The following is a 17,835-nucleotide window of genomic DNA, read 5'->3' as shown; positions in this document are numbered from 1 at the left end:
TGGTGGGGAGAGGGGAACTATGCTGTGAGGTGGGGAGAGCGGATCTGTGCTGTGAGATGGGAAGTGGGGATCTGTGCTGTGAGATGGGAAGAAGGCATCTGTGCTGTGATGTGAGGTGGGGAGAAGGGATATGTGCTGTGAGGTGGGGGAGAGAGGGGTTCTGTGCTGTGTGGTGGGGAGAGGGGAACTATGCTGTGAGATGGGGAGAGGGGAACTATGCTGTCAGGTGGGGAGAGCAGATCTGTGAGGTGGAGAGAGGGGATTTGTGCTGTGAGATGGGGAGTGGGGCTCTGTGCTGTGAGATGGGGAGAGGGAAGCTATGCTGTGAGGTGGGGAGAAGGGATATGTGCTCTAAGGTGTGGAGGTGACCTTATGTGAATGGTAACTATTGACAGATTTTAATTGGGTTTGGCTAGAGACCTGGAGTCTGAGGTGCAATAGCAACTTGGAATTGGAAAGAATGCCCCTGGGGAATCCGACAGGGAGAAGGAGGAATATGGTTAGTAATTTTCCCCAAAATAGGGAAGGGGGGGGGATTGGGGTGCCAGTCCCTTACATTGCCTTGCCAGGACCCCTAGATACACCCCTGCTCAAAAAGTCAGCTTTTAGCATTGGTGCTGAAGTACAAAACTTTTCTACACCTCTAGAAAAACATATTTTATTTTCCAACTATTTTAAATAGGCAGATATTTTTGTTCTACTGGGAAATCCTGACACATATAATCTTTCCTGTGCTTGCTTCAATAATTGTGAAACCTGACTCTTTAGCATAAAGCCTTACGGGAAGCATTGTAGTAACCTCAACTTTCCTTTGCATTGATTCCCATTTTATAGCCATACCCTCTAACATTACTTTCACAATAATTAATGTGCTCAAGCATGTTGTCAATATGTATTTGCAGTCCAGATTGTTTTTGAAAAAAAACTTGGAAGTTTATGGACATTCTCACTAAAACTGAAGTCAACACAAAAACTTTGCTGTAGTAGTTAGGTGGTTAGGGCCTGATTCAGAGATGTACACTAATGCTGACAGCTGCAAATTTGTATGTAACGGCTGGGCGAAAGTATGCAAATGTCGCAGCCATCTGGATTTGTATTGAAATTCCCACTAGCGGCTTCGCAAATCCAAGTGACTGCGACTGCATACAAAGATGCAGCTCGGCCACAAATCAGTAGATTATTGCACTTCTAGGTAACCCTTTGGTCACGTAGAATAGCCATTGGAACTGAGGGCCTCATTCAGAGGCGATCGGAGGATGCAAGCGGTCGCTCAGAAACTGGGCGGCCGTTTGCATCCTGACCGCCCGCCTCTGTTTCGGTCGTTAGGCTGTGGGTTTACATCCACAGCTCTAACGACCGCTAGGGTGATGGTCGCGATGGTCAGAGACCATCGCGACCATCGGGGCTTACGATGAGACCCTAGGGTAGGGTCTCACTTGTCGTAGGCCCCGGAGAGCTTCTGGCTCTGTCAGAGCTGGAAGCTCTCCACTGACATCACTAGGGAACGCCTCCATTTGGGCTGCCACCCCACCGGCCCGCCTTCCAAACGGGGTGAGCTGTCAATCAACATCGACAGCTCGCCCCCTTTGGAAAGAGACCCGCTATGACCGGCGCTGTCGGTCGTAGCGGGTCTCACGCATGCGCACGAAGGAGCCGGCTCCCTCGTGCGCATGTGCACTTGACAAACATCGAGGCGGCCATGCGGTCGTAGACCGTACTGCCGCCTCTGAATGAAGGCCTGAGACCCCACAGTCATTTTCACTGCATATGGGGTCATCCTGAAAATTGTTGCGACACACTGCATTTTAATCGCCACCTCCCTGTTGTTGCCCACCAACAGTCCCTGCCTATCAATCAATTTGCGAATAAATCTTTACTGTGAGTTACATAGATAATTACACTTAATGCATATGCAGACCACAGATAATTGCTCAACTGCATACATCTCTGTATTAAGCTCTTAGGGGTAAATTTACTAAGCTCTGTGTTTGCTGTACTCCTACCTCTCTGACTGATCTTTCTCTGTCTCCTCTCATGACTCCTCCCCTCCCCACATCCTCTTACAGTAGGTGTTCCCCAAGGTTCTGTTCTTAGACCTCTCCTATTCTCTCTCTATACGTCCTCTCTAGGTGAACTCATCAGCTCTTTTGACCTCCATTATCATCTCTATGCTGATGATACTCAGATCTACCTTTCCTCCCCTGACCTCTCCTCCTCTCTCCTCACTTGTATCTCCAACTGTCTCACTGCTATCTCTTCCTGGATGTCCCAACGATTTTGTAAACTTAATATGTCTAAGATTGAGCTGATCATCTTCCCACCCTTCCACATAACCTCACTTAACACTATTTCTTTATAAATTGATGGTACAACTATCTCCTCTAGCCCCAAAGTGCGCTGTCTTTGAGTTATCCTGGACTCCTCCCTCTCCTTCAAACCACATATCCAGAACCTCTTGCAGTCCTGTTGTTTCCATCTCAAGAAAAATTTACAAGATCAGACCCTTTCTCACCCTGTTCATCTCTAGATTGGACTTCTGTAACCTCCTCTTATCTGGCCTCCCCAACTTCCATCTCTCTCCTCTCCAGTCTGTCTTTGTGCTGCTATTCAGCTCATCTTCCTCTCCAAATGCTCTACATTTCCCTCCCCTCTCCTTCAAGCCCTACACTGGCTCCCCTTCCCCTTTAGAACCCTTCAGAACCCATTTCAAGGTTCTCACATTCACATCTCTGAACTCATCTCCCTTCATTCTCCTGTCTGCCCTCTTTGTTCAACAAATGCATGCTGCCTCTCATTCCAACTGATTACTTCCTCCCACTCATGCCTCCAAGATTTTGCCCATGCTGCTCCCCACCTTCGGAACTCTCTTCCTCTCCATATCAGACTCTCCACCTCTCTACAATCCTTCAAACAGTCTCTCATGACCCACTACTTCATCAAAGCCTTCAAGCTCTCATCCTAACTTGCTGCTACATGCTTCTTCCTCCCTGTCTACCCACACCATCTGTGTCATGCCTGTTTGTCTGCCCCTCTCCTTTAGAATGTAAGTGTCAGGATGTGGCCTGGGATTGGCTGCTACACACCATTGTGCTGGTTTCCCTTGATCTTCCAGATGGTCAGACGCCCAGTGGCGGGTGACATGCTCAGTATTCTCCCCAGGGTCTGCTAGGACACCCATGTGTTGCTCCATGTTTTGGTTCCTGCGGTTACCATCATGGATGCAGCCATGACAGTCTACATCACCTGATTAGCCCTTTACCCAATGGTAGCATTGGTTGCTGTCAGCTGATACTATACTCCAATGGACTGCTACCTTACGGTATTTAGTCTGACGCCAGGAACAAGAAGTTGCTGTTCAACTTCGCTTTCCCAGTGACTATGATTCTGTTACATGGCAGGAGGCTTAAGATATTTATTTCCAGTGACTCCTTCCAGTGCTAATCAGCATTTGACTTCTCTAGTGATTTCCTCAGTACTTGTCTGTGTACTATACTCCAGTGAAACAACTTCAGTAATAATCACCGTCTGTCTTCTCCTGTATTACTTCAGCACCTGTCTTTGTGCTGATACTATAGTTAAACTCCAGTGCTATCAGTGTCTGGATCACCAGCATGTGTTCTCAGTACAGCATCCATGTACTGACTCCTAGTGCCATTCTCCTGCACCAGTCCTGGGTCTGGATCACCAGCATGTGTACTCACTACAGCATCTGTGTACTGACTCCTAGTGCCACTCTCCTGTACAAGTTCCATGCCTGGATCTCCAGAGATACTCCCAAGTGAAACCCATGCTGGAATTCCCAGTGTTCTCACGTTATGAGTTCTCTACAGTGTACAAACTTTCAGTATTCTTGCATTCTTTATTCTGCGTACTCATCTCCGCTACATATCATTACACGGAGTTCACAGTTTCTTAGTTATCCCACATTTAGTGTTATCTCCCGGTCCTTGTCACTCCCAGGTACCTGACCAGAGGGCCGCGACCTGCTCACTTGATGCAGCGAAACCCAAATCCCAATAGGAGGGGTCACTGGTGAAGACCACCAAGTGGGTTACTCTGCGCCTCTGGTTAGGTCTAGATAACACCTTCGTTTGGCTATATAGGAGGACCTTAGTAATGTCACTTCTCCAGTTGCTTCCTAGCCACCCTAACCCCCCTGCTCCCAGTTCTCCAACTGAGGAATTCCCCATGATTCATGACAGTAAGCTCTTTTACGTGCAGGGCCCTCTACCATCTTGTGCTTCTCCTTACTTTATTTTCATCTACTTCTTACTCACCACTAGGGCACCTAACACTTGGTTGCTTATGCTCTGTTGCCTATTTGGTTGTTATGATCGCTAATGTAGCAATGTATATTATCCATGTCATTGTACTGTAAGTCATTGGTCACTTATTTGTTTATGTACTTTGTGAGGCGCTGCAGAACACTTGTTGCACCATATAAATGAACAATAATAATAATAATGCACACAGGATTTTTATATAGCAATCAGATCTTAATGAAACCAACAATAAGAATGAAGGGGGTCATTCAGACACGTTCGCGAGCAAAGGACACTCGCAAACGGGTCGATGTTCCCCCACTGCGCATGCGCACGTCGGAGGGAGCTCCATTGTGCACATGCGCGAGACCCGGACTGCGACAGCCAAGCTGTCGCTCCGGGTCTCGCACCAAAGGGGGCGTGCTACTGCAGGGTCTCCATCGCAAGCCCGATGGTCGCGATGGTCAAGACCATCACGACCATTATCATGGACGCTCGCATATGCTGTGGGTGGTCACCCACAGCTATGCGAGCGTCCAAGAGGACGCTCCATTTTCAGAGAGGAGGGCCCTGATTCAGAGCGAGTGCTCTGGTCAGAGCGTTCAGCTCTGAATCAGGCCCTATATTCATGGATTAAATAATCGCTACACATCTGAGTTGGTAGTGCTTCCCAAAGTCCAAAAGGATAATCAGGTAAATTGGCTTTCTGCGAGGTGCAGAAGAGAAAAGAGACTCTTTTTTGGGGGGGGGGCACATTTTTATAAAAAATATTATATATATATATATATATATATATATATATATATATAAATAAAACAATAGTAAATAAAATAAAAGTTTTTTTATCTCTGGAATCACACTTGGGTTTGTACCACATATACTATGTATCTGTATCTCTGTCTGCTAATCTTCCAGGAAGTAAGTTATTAGAGGTAAATCGCTATTATAGTCAAAAATATTATAGCACAAAGTAATGTATAAATTATGAGCGTATACATTCTCTAAATTAGTGAAAACTGAACAATATTGTACAGGTATTAAACATCTACCAATTCCTTATATGTTACACTGGTCCCAATGACAAAAAGCACTTAAGACCAGAAACTAGTGAAAGTATATTGAGGGTAATAATCCCTTATTAAATGCCTTTCAGGGAGTCTCAATTAAACACAATTTTAACAACTGGACACAGTTCTTGGTCCTCGCATCCTGGAGATACCCACAATTTTTTACATCAGTGAGTTGTTTGATTGGCCATCAGACCAGTAAATCTAATTCTCTGACTTACTATTGTATGAATAGTAAGTCAGAGAATTAGTATATGTATGAATTATAGTGAGGAAGAATGGATTAATCCAACTGGCGTCATTGTGAACAAGAATTGAGCAGGAGAAACACATGCCACAGGTGGGTGCAGGATGTGTTGTGCACACAGGCTTCTGGGTCCAGTGGGACCCACACCATACACTCTGCAGCCATATAATTATTATACTTACCTCTCTGGAGTACCGCATTGGCCGGTTCTGCAGGCTGAAATCACTGACTTTGAATGCAGCTTTTGTCATTTCTCCTTTGGTATGTACACATAGGCCGTACTTCCAAAGATGTCTTACAATTGGTTTTCTCTTTGTCCACTCTTCAGTAGATGTTATGTCCTTTCAGGCAACTGTAGGAGAGCAGTTCTTGAGATAAACCTCTGTGGACACGGCTTCTGCCCATAACTGCTTGTTTAGTCCTGCGTCCTTTAGCATGCCTCTTGCTCTCTCTACTAGTGTGCGGTTCACTGACACCATTTTGCTCAGGAGCATAGGCAATGGTCAATTGATGTTCTATTCTATATTTTCTTAAGAATTGCTCCACCTCTCTGTTGAGATATTCTCCACCGTTATCAGATCTCCAGGTCTTGAGTCTGTAACCTGTTTGATTTTCTTGTAATCAGCAATCTTTTTCGCAAGTTCAGATTTCTCTCTGATGACCTACACATTTGTTATCCTTGTGAAGTCATTATAAACATCAGAAAGTATCTGTATCCACTCACAGACTTTATTTCAATTGGACCACACATATCATACAATTGCTGACACCGTGTGCTTATAGTTATGATGGTCTCTCTTCTGTTTCTCACAATGCACTTTCCTTTAGTTACAATAAGATTTGTTCTGGTGCATAAAGCACATCTTGGATCCCTGTGACTCCTTTTCTTGTTCCAATTTTTAAGTGAGCTTTAATTGTCCCAACTTTAATTGCAGTAAGGACTTGATTGCTAATTCCTTTGATAGTTATAGCATCATATTTGGTTAACTTGGTGAGCCATTCCTCATTGCAGCTAAAATGCCTTGTTGCACTAGAATCAATATACCAGCAATCCTTTCTGCAACTATCTGTAACACTCAGGGCTGACTCATCTCTTCTGTTGTATTTCATACTTTGTATAAAATTCACATTCTTTTGCTTGCACTCAATTGCTTTGTGATCTATTTTGTGAAAATTGTAACACTTGGATTGACATTTTCTGAATTTTTCACTTTTTGTATGTAATGCAGTTGTCTTGGCATTCAAATCATAAGGCACATTTTTGAAACTGTTATAACTTTGCTCTGACTGTGTTTGTAGTTAACTGTGTTTGGCTCTTGCGCCACAACCGAGAAGTCAAACTCAGGCGTCAAGTTCTGCTGCATTGCTGTAACAATCTCTTCATCATCCACTTGCATTATGACAGACATTAGTTGCTAAGAGACATAATTTTGTCTATGTAATCACTCATACTGCTGCACTCATTCAATTTCATAGTAGACAATACATCCTCCTCATGAGACCTCCCACTTGATACACAGCTTTCAGTGCTGTCCACATGTTTTTTGCTGACTATCTCCCTTATATTATTGAGTTCACATGTTGCTCTAAACATAAACCTATAGTCCTCTTAGCTCTTTATATATCATCTGGGCTTGAATCTGAATTTGGTTCTACAGTGACCTTCCACAACCTTTCACACTTTAATTGCATTTCCATGGCAAACTTCCAGGTTGTATAATTTTCTGCAACTTTAAGCTTGATAAACCCCATTATGGGTATAGCTCCTGTATTTATGCTTTTTACAGACATGTCTGTGCAGCTTTTGTACTTTAATCAGCTTCACTGCTGCTATACTGTGCTGGAAACTGTCTGTGCTTCTATGCAGTCTACATTACACATGTGACTAAGATGGCATCTTAGGTACATACTTGTATGTCTGGGTCTGGGTGTACTTTGCAACTGTGTGCCTGGGCCCATAACCTGTTGGAAATGTGTGCAGGTGTTGATATTGCAGTTATATTGGCACACACCAGCAGATTACTCAAACTATGAACAGCCCAATTACACAATCAGTGGTGTTTGTTTATTGAAGTATAGTAGGCACAGCCATATTCACTGCAGAGCTTCAGTGAAGCAGGGTTCTATACAGCTCACTAGCCGATGAGTGTATGCTGCTTGTGGGTAGTGGTGCTGGATGCTGAAACAACTTTATAGCAGATAATTAACCAGGTCTCTCATAGTAGCTAAGTAGGAGACTTCTGTCTCCAACACAGTGGTGGATCTACATTTTGACTGTTACAGCTTGACTGTTATGGGGGCCCCTCTACAACCAGCAACAATAAGACAACATCCAACAAGGTCCAAAGGGCCTTGCTGCCCTTGCAAGGACCTTGAGGCCCAAATGACAGAGATGTATAACCCCCCCGAGAGTGAGACACTCTAGACAGATAGATGTAGAAGCCCCCCAGAGAGTGAGAAACCGTAGATAGTTGTAGAAACCCCCAGAGAGTGAGAGACTGTAGATAGATAGATGTAGAAACCCCCAGGGAGTGAGACACTGTACAAAGTAAGATAGATATATATAGAAACCCCCCAGAGAGATAAAGAGATGCGATAGATAGATAGATAGATAGATAGATAGATAGATAGATAGATAGATAGATAGATATATAGATAGATAGATAGATAGATAGATAGATAGATAGATAGATGTAGAAACCCCCCAGTGAGAGAGAGCAAGATTGTCGATAGATCACATATAAAACCAAAACATACTCACTTCCTTTGTAGAATGCCAGCTATATTCCTCTCTGAGTTAGGTCTCCCCCACGCTGCCTGCTCCCACCTCTGAGCTGCATGCCATCCCTCAGCCAGCTTAACTTTCAGTTTGTGTTCAGGACTGCAGGGCTGACTTCTGGCAGATGGGACAACACAAATAGAGATTGGAGCATCTAGTGGCACCTGGCAGTACTGCACTCAGCAGTGACACTGACAGCAGCTCTCTATTCTGCACCCAGCCGGCTGGTAAGAGCCATCCTCTGGTTGGAGCTGTAGATTGTTTCTGCCGGCCAGTACTGATTAAGGGGGGTTTATGGGTACTCAGAAACCCCCTACATGCACTACTGTAGAGCATATTCTAAGGTCAATATTAAGTACTTCAACCCATTTTCTAATGATTCAACCAGCCAGAGTGAGTCACTAGCTTCAGCAAAAATGAATACTTTTATGATGTTGTCTAGAGTATTATGTATAACTGAAGTGCTTTGTTCCATCCTATAAGCAGACCAGATAGCGTTAATTGTGGAAGGTAAAGAGGGGGGTGTAGTCAATTTCTATTGTGTGGCAATTTGGCATTTAGCTGTATTTAATATGTTTGAGCAAGTTCTGCATTGGGCGCGAGACATGAGGAATGGGTCGAGATTGCAAGGTGTATAGAAGGGAGTTTGGTACTTGTATGCCAACTATTGATCTAATTATGTTGTGAAACTTCTGTCCAGTAATGTTGGATATGAGGACATGACCACCAAATGTGCAACTGGGTTCACCAATGACCACACATATGCCAGCATACCTCACATATATAGTATCAGAAAGGTAGAGTGAATCAAGACAGGTGGACACCAAGTACCAGCAAAAATAAAGTTTATAGGAATTCTCTTTAATAAATGCTGAAATAGGATGTTTGAATTTTTGACCAAACTTTGAGGTTTAAAGTCCCACTTACATCACGTTCCCATGCCAATTTGTGCGTTTCTTTTTGGGGCTGGTTATGGGAGAGTAGAAGTTGGTATATAGTGGATATGCGCCACTTAGTTCATTGAATTGTCGACATAATGATTCTAAGGGCTCTATTTACTACAATCCGCATTGGTAATGCAGATTGTAGTGTGATATTACCGAGTGAATTCACATTGCGAATTCAGGCAATATCACAGGGATTTACTACAAATCCCTTGCAGGGACAGAGCTTGCGATAAAGCTCTGTCCCTGCTAATCCCCTTCGGAGCCTTATAACGGTATTTTCGCAAAAAATACTGTGATTAAGTGCCCGCGCATGCGCCGACCGTTCGCCGCAGCTACCCCCCCTCTGGCGCTAAGCCCCGCCTCTGGTGCTAAGCCCCACCCCCGTGATCGCGGCCCCCCCCCCGCGACCCCCCTCCCTTACTTACACTTACCTGTATGCTCCAGGCCTCCGGTGATGTCTTCCATTCCTCCGGTCAGGTGATCTCCCATACTGCACTGGGGCCCGATCACCTGATGACCGGGCAGCAGTGCACTGCGGGAGACCAGCTGACCAGAGGGGAGTCATCACCGGATGCCCGATCACCGGTCTCCGGAGTCAGGTAAGTACATTTATTTTTTTTACTATTTTTTTTTCTTTTTTTTTTACAGTAATCAGCTTGCAGTCTGTTTAGACCACACAGCTGATTACTGGGACCGACTCCCGGCTCTGCTCTCCCCGTTAGAGCAGGGCAGGAGGCCGGTAACTGGGGGAGACCCTGAATAACGCCACCTCCAGGTGGCGTTATTATCACAGGGCTTTCCCCGGTATTTTTTTCACATTTATTTTTAGTAACTATGGTGAGATCACATTTCCCATTACAGTTATGGAAATGCAATCTGCTTACTAAAAATAAGTGATAATTAGGGGTTGGAGTAGAATTTTACGAATTCTACTCCAATTGCCCTGTAATAACTATAGGTGATACTAAAATAATGTGAAAAGGGTGTGAAAACACCCTTTTTCACATTATTTTAGTAAAAATAATGTTGATAAATAGAGCCCAAAGAGTGATCTAGTAGCAACGGCAGAAGTTTTTAGAGGTTATTTACTAAAGTGCAGCCATTTTGTGACATCATAAGCCAAATTTTATGCAGCTCCAGCTGGCAAAAGGACTTACATTTTACATGTATTCAGTGCGACTGCTTTAGCATCTTTTGCCATAATTGCTTCTGCGACTTTATGCTAATGCTAGTATTAGCCCTTCCCTTGGTGATTAAGCTTGCATCTGACTATGCTTAGACTGAGACTTTGAGCATCTTTAGATGAAACAATCCTCCTTGTTGCATCTTTAGACGCTACCATCGTACGCACCAATGAAACTCCATCAGAGTATGGCCTCCAATGTAAGCTATTCAAATTCACAGACAGTTATTTGACATGCCTACAACACTTGCATAACATGCACATAAGATGGTACATCTCTGTGTGCCTGAATAGCTACCTCCCAATCACCGCCCAGGAATACCCAATACCATTTCAATACATTTCTGAGATTGTACATCTCAATCACAACTGTACCTCTGTGCATACACACCATGTGACTCATATGCTGTGCGACTTTTAAGTGACTTAGATGTATGCACAGTTGAAAAACATTGCCCATTTATGCGAATATTGGCATTGCGTGCGACTCAGAATTAGGCCCAGTGTGGTGTCGATTGTGAGTATTGATATAGTTTCAGTCGACACCTTTTGCACATTTTGGCTATGGCTGTTTGCTAGTTTTGCAGATCTATTACAGTCTAACAACCTTTCGCATGGGCGTAATCACGTGTAGTTAGCATGTATATTGTAACATGTGTATTGTGTCAAAGAGAGTACTTTGCCACATTCTGATGTCCAGAGCTGAACTCATTCCCCAGAAAAAGGGACAGATAGGGTTAAGAATCCTGCTGCTTACTACAACAAAGGTCTTAAACACAGCTGCACTACTGGGTGTGGCTGATTTGGTGTGTGTGAAGGTATCAAGGATTGTGGGATCCAGTGGGTCTAGCAGCTGAATGATAGAGAAGGGCATAGCTGTACAAATGTGTTGATTACATTTGCGAAGAGTAAAGAAAAGGATTCCGACTGTGAAAACTGGTGTCACGAGTCATTCCTTTGTAAGCAGACTTCTACAGCATATTGTAAGAGAAATGCATAAGTTTTACTGGACACACATTTTCATGTTATACTTAATGTATATCTGATAATGCAATGCAGTCAGGGACGCCTGTCTGAGATTTTGAAGAAAATGTGGATATCACTTTAAAAATGCACAGTCATGGAGGAGGAACTTCATATTTGTTGAATGTACAGTAAGATACATATTTATTTAAAGAAAATCTCCTGGAGATGGAGATGTCCTTAACGATCACTTCACAGATCGATCTTCTATTTTATGCCCTTTCCCCAGCAACTTTCACACAGATAGAAGCATTAATCAATGTATGCATTCTAAAAAATAAAAGATGATTCACATTCTCAAAGTACTTAGACAAGATATATTATCCTTGAAAATGGTTACAGGAGATCATAACAATTCTTTACTTGGTGTTTGTTCCTTCTTTCATGAGGAGATTCAATTTAAAAGACAAAAAAAAGAGAAATACAATAAAACAAAGTATTGATTAGGCTCAAGTGAAGAGATGTTCAATATTTTGCAGTCCTTAAAAACTGTCAGTACAAGCAGCTGTAAAATGAATTATACACTGAATCCATGTTAACCCTTATAATATTCCACTGTCTTTCCTCAAGCAAAGGATAGTCAGATAAATATTACTGTATTATTTAAAATACTATTATAAGACTAGTGAGTGCTCTGCTCTGTTTAAATTTGGATATGGACTGATGGATTGGAGGATTTCTAGTCGGTTCCCACAGGAGCACCCCAGCAGATATTAGAGATGTGTGCTGACCCCAGTGTTTTGGTTTTGGATCTGGATTTATCTTCATGTTTTGTTTTGCAAAACCACCCTCAAGTTTTTGGTTTTGATTTTGGATCTGGATTTTATTTAAAAATAAATCATAAAAAGTATTTAAAAACAGCTAAAATCATGTAATATGTGCAATCCAAAACTAGAAATTCTGATTTAAAATCTGAACCGCTGGAAGATAAGAACTGTGGCTCAGATTTATCTGGATCTCCACAGGAGATTAGAACTGCATCTGAGATCTGTCCGGATTCATGAAATTCAGGTAGATTCGGACTTCTGGAGAACTAAATCGCACATCTCATGTGCATGGATGATCTGATGACTATGTGTAATGAATATCCACGGTATTTGCATAAGTCCCCTAGAGACACTCTAGGCAGGGGTTCTGCCTATAACAACCACCCGTTGTTCCCATAGAGTACTATTCACTCACCGGTACTTAGGATGCCGCCAGGTCTTAACCTCCAGACAGCAGTTCAAAGATAATATTAAGCAGCCTGCAGCCGTGGACACAAGCAAGATAGAATGCACACTAATAACAGGTAGCATGAATATCAGCAATACTAAATAATGTCGCAGGGTAATTACTACAGAGCAGCATGCACTGCTGACAATAACAGAATATGATTGCATATAAACACAACTACATCTTGCAAGATGGTATAGCAAAAAACATATATGTACATGCAGCTGGCAGTATGGAATTGCAGCATAATATATAATGCAGAATGGAATAGCAATATACTAACCAGCATGTGTTTTGCAGAGTATAATAGAAGCAAGTTCCAGGAATGCTTGCAACAGGTACAGATAATGCAAGGCAGAGCCAGGACAGGAACCAGGAATACCAAACAGCAGATTCAAGGAACAGGGACCGGATGGCACGACTTCCAAAAGAAAGTATCTTCGGCATGGGCTGGCTGCCCTATAACAGAAGCCAGAGCCAAATCCGTGTGAGCAAATGAAACCAGCCTTTGGTATTTGGTAATTACCACTATGAGCAGGAGAGTGGCTGTCTTTGCATGTTAACCCTCAACAGGCTTGGCCTAAATCATACGTGTCCACTCTTCTGGAAACTCCTGAATTAGGAGCATTGTATCCTGGCTCCTGTAAAAGTGGGCAATTCTCCTGTAACCTGTAAGCCCTCAGCAGTTACTGGAAAAAGTGGGCAGGGCAATGGGGCATGATGACATAATTCGCTATAAATTGCATCACCACAGCCTGACCCCCAGCTACACAAAGCCAAATGTCATGGGGTTGGGGCTGAGATTAAGCGATTCACGGCACCCGAAGGTTTGCAAACAACTGCGATGGTTCCTGATGGATGCATGTGCAGGATCTGTACTGCTCATGTGCTGATCAGTGTCTGCAATGACGGTCTCAGTGCCCCCTAAGCCACAGCAAAGGAAATTGTGCCATCTGCCAGCGTCCCAGAAGATGGGGGCATGTTGGCCCCGATTTCTGGGTATGCCTAGGAGAGGGTCTGCTTCTTCAAACACAGCTCCACTTCCACTGGCTGCGTGAATTTCACAACCATCCTGAGTGCCTGAGGATTACTCAGATGGCCGATGTTCACGCAAGTGATTGGATGGCTGCGTCCTTGGATGCAGTAGTGGATCACAGAAGGCGTCTATTTACACAGGATGCCTAATGTGACATTAGCATATTATTGTACAAAATCACAGTGGCTTTGCAATACAGTACAACTCTCAATCAAGCCCATAGAATGCAGTTTGAGTTTTCAGCCTCCAAACCATAAATTAATAAGAATAAAAACAAACATAATGTACATTTTACAATAAAACTTCCCCCAAATGTTAAATTGGCATATAACACATTTTGAGCTGTGTAGGATTGATTATAGTGAAAGCAGACTTTGTGTATCTGCAAAATAGAGACCCATAGTAATGTGATAAATAAAAATTAAAACATTAATTTAAAAAATGACTGTAAAACTGCAGTGATTTTTTAAATTGTCAGTTAATCTGCATGAACAAATTTAGAGTGCAACACAATTTATTTGCAAACGCAAACACATTTCAAAATGAATTTATATTTCTGTAAAGGTTGTTGCTTTGGGGATAATCAGAACTAAATTAAAGATCTGTTTTTTTTAACCTGAGATGATTGCTTGTACCTGGGGATCTCTGTTTATTTTGTCATATGATTAATTATGGCTACAGGCTACAGTACAGTCTCTATTCATTGCACAGAAGACTGAGATCAGCATTTCCTCATAGGGTGCGAGAAGTTAGCAATAGTAATATATTATTTGCCATTTGCTTAGGAAGTAAGTACTGTATGCTTTATATAGCAGCCTCCAAGACACAGTTGTTAATGGCTCTTTGTTGCTAATGAAGCCACACAAGCATTTGTAAAGTGTCATTACATGTTTTGGAGAATTACATTTCTACCTTGTAGAGTGACAGTTTAACCTGAAGTGTATGTACTGTACATACTTGCCTACTTTTAAAATATCATTTCTGTGAGATTGTGAAACAGACACCTATGAGCGCGGCGGTAAAGCTCGTGTACTCAGGGGCAGAACTATGGGAGACAATGGAGGCACCTGCCGCCGGGCTCCAGCTCTGAAGGGGCACCTCCTCCATTGTCCACAACATATTCTCCCCACTTAGGGCTGTAACTATGTACCCGGAGTGTACCGTCATGGCCACCCAATACTTGGCACCCCTTTCCGGCACCTGAGAAGCCACCATACACTAGTGGAGAGCTCCATGTCTGACCATCAGCTGCTGCCTTCGTCTATCTATAGCTTGTCTGCATGCGAATTGATACATTACGGTGTCAGTGGAGGGGCACCAAATTATAACTTGCCACCGGGTGTCTGGGATGAACTTACGCCACTGCGTGTACTGCTACATCTGAGAGGCGTGTCATAAAATTAATTTACATCCAAATGTAAATGAGTCCCAAAGCAGTTAGTAAGATCAACATGGTGATGAAAACACACTGAAAACGCATGTAGTCAGCCATTGTGCCTTATAATAACCACTGCAGGGACATGATACTAATGATCCCATTTGAACAGTGGGCTTGTCTTCGAAGCCCAGGGCAAGTTTAAGATTGCCCCCCTCATATAGTAAAACATAGTTTGAGCGCCAAAAAAATGGGCGCGGTCACATACCGGAAGGGACGTGGCTACATGACATGCCACCCTTTTCTTGTCACTCTGGGAACATTCCTTTGCATTCTATATGCACCTTAACTATATGGTGGTTTCTCACAATGTGGAACCTCTGAAGAAATATATCCTCGCTGGGACGACAACGTCTTCAGTCGGCATTCACTTTTCATGTAGGTCACATCATCTGGAAGATGCCTGCTTGTGTAGGAATATTAAAAAGGTCATCATCACACAACAGCGGTTCAACCAGACTTGTGCGTAACCTGTGTAACTTCCTTCCCCCTGCATCTTTCAGCCACACTATCATCTCACTGCATCATCTCTTAGCCACACCATCATCTCCCTCCCTCATCTCTCAGCCACACCATTGCCTCCCCCCACATCATATCTCAGCACACCATCACCTCCCCCCTGCGTCATCTCTCAGCACACCATCATCTTCCCTCTGTGTCATCTCTCAGCACACCATCACCTCCCCCCACGTCAACTCTCAGCACATCATCTCCTTTCTGCATCAACTGTCAGCCACACCATCACCATCCCTGCATCATCTCTCAAGACACCATCACCTCCCCCACGTTGTCTCTCAGCACATCATCATCTCCCCCCTGCATCAACTCTCAGCACACCATCATCTCCCCACCGCATCATCTCTTGGCACACCATCACCTCCCCCTGCATCAACTCTCAGTCACATCATCACCACCCCCCCCTGTGTAAACTCAGCACACCATCATCTCACCCCTGCGTCATCTCTCAGCACACCATCACTTCCCCCCTGTTTCAACTCTCAGCCACAAAATCACCGCTCCCCGCATCAACTTTCAGCACACCATCATCTCCCTACTGCATCATCTCTCAGCACACTGTCTCCTTCCCCCCTACATCATCTCTCAGCCACACTATCACCCCCCGCTTCATCTCTCAACACACCAACACCTCCCCTGCATCATCTCTCAGCACTCTGTCACCTCCACCTCCTGCGTCATCTCTCAGTCACGCAATCACCCCCCCACTTCATCTCTCAACACACCATCACCTCCCCCGCATCATCTCTCAGCACACCATCACCTCCCCCGCATCACCTCTCAGCACACTGTCACCTCCACCCCCTGCTTCATCTCTCAGTCACGCAATCAGCTCCCCCATGTGTAGTCTCTAAGTCACACTATCATCCTCCCCCCACGTTGTCTCAGCACACAGACACACACTGACACAGATACACATACACACTCCCATAGATACACACTGACACATACACACACACACTGACACATACACACACACACACATTGACACATACACACACACACACTGACATATGCACTGACACATACACACATACTGACACAGATACACACACACTGACACATATACACACACACTGACACACACACACACTTACACATATACACACACACTGACACATATACACACACACACTTACATATGCACTGACACATACACACACACTGACACATACACACTGACATATTTACACACACACAATGACACGTATACACACACACTTATACACAAACACACTGACACATACACACACTAACACACACACACACACACACTGACACACACATACACTGACACATACACACACTGACACATATACAGCCTATACAGACACACGCACTTATTTCACACAAATGCAGCCAGCAGCCCACCCCCCCTCTTCCGGCACCACACATTAAAATTAACCCCCTCCGCGGCAGCTTAGCCATCCACCTGACCCCCCTCCCAATAACCCACCTGTTGTGAGTGGAGACAGAGAGCACCGGGGAAGGAAGATTCACTCCCCACCCGGCACAGACAGCTCTAGTCCAGGTCAGGAAGAAGACTGCTGGGAGGGGCTGCACGCTTCTGCTGCAGCTCCCCCTACAGGCAGCCCAGCCAGCACCAGGCTAGCAGGCACACTTGTCTGCTCATTAAATTAGAGACTCAGAACACAATGGGGGGGAGAACGGGCGTGCGGGTACGATGCTCTGGCCAGTGACGGCCCCCTCTGCAGGGCTTGCCACGGCTCCCAGGGCACGAGCCCCGCTCGACCCTCCCCCCTAGTCACCACACTGCATTTGAATGTATATATCTGTGTGCTTTTTTATGTAACAGCTTCATAATGGGAGTAAGGTGCAATCAGGGAGATTGCTAGAATCTTTAGGGAGACAGGGAGATTGCTACTATTTCAGCATTTCCCTGACAATGAGGGAGAGTTGTTCATTATGGGTAAACCTATATATATTTCTGTTTTGCTTTTATATAACAGCTTTATAATGGGGATAAGATGTAATCAGGGAGATTGCTAGACTCTTCAGGGAGTCAGGGAGATTGCTGCATTTTCAGGGAGTCTCCCTGACAATCAGATTTGTATGTAGCATGGTCCAAAGTTTAGGGTAGATTAAAAAAGAGAGCAGATTCTAC

Source organism: Taudactylus pleione, unplaced genomic scaffold (assembly GCF_031769625.1).
Source record: "Taudactylus pleione unplaced genomic scaffold, aTauple2 ptg000086l, whole genome shotgun sequence".
Lineage (NCBI taxonomy): Eukaryota > Metazoa > Chordata > Amphibia > Anura > Myobatrachidae > Taudactylus > Taudactylus pleione.
Note: the sequence above shows the minus strand (reverse complement) of the source record.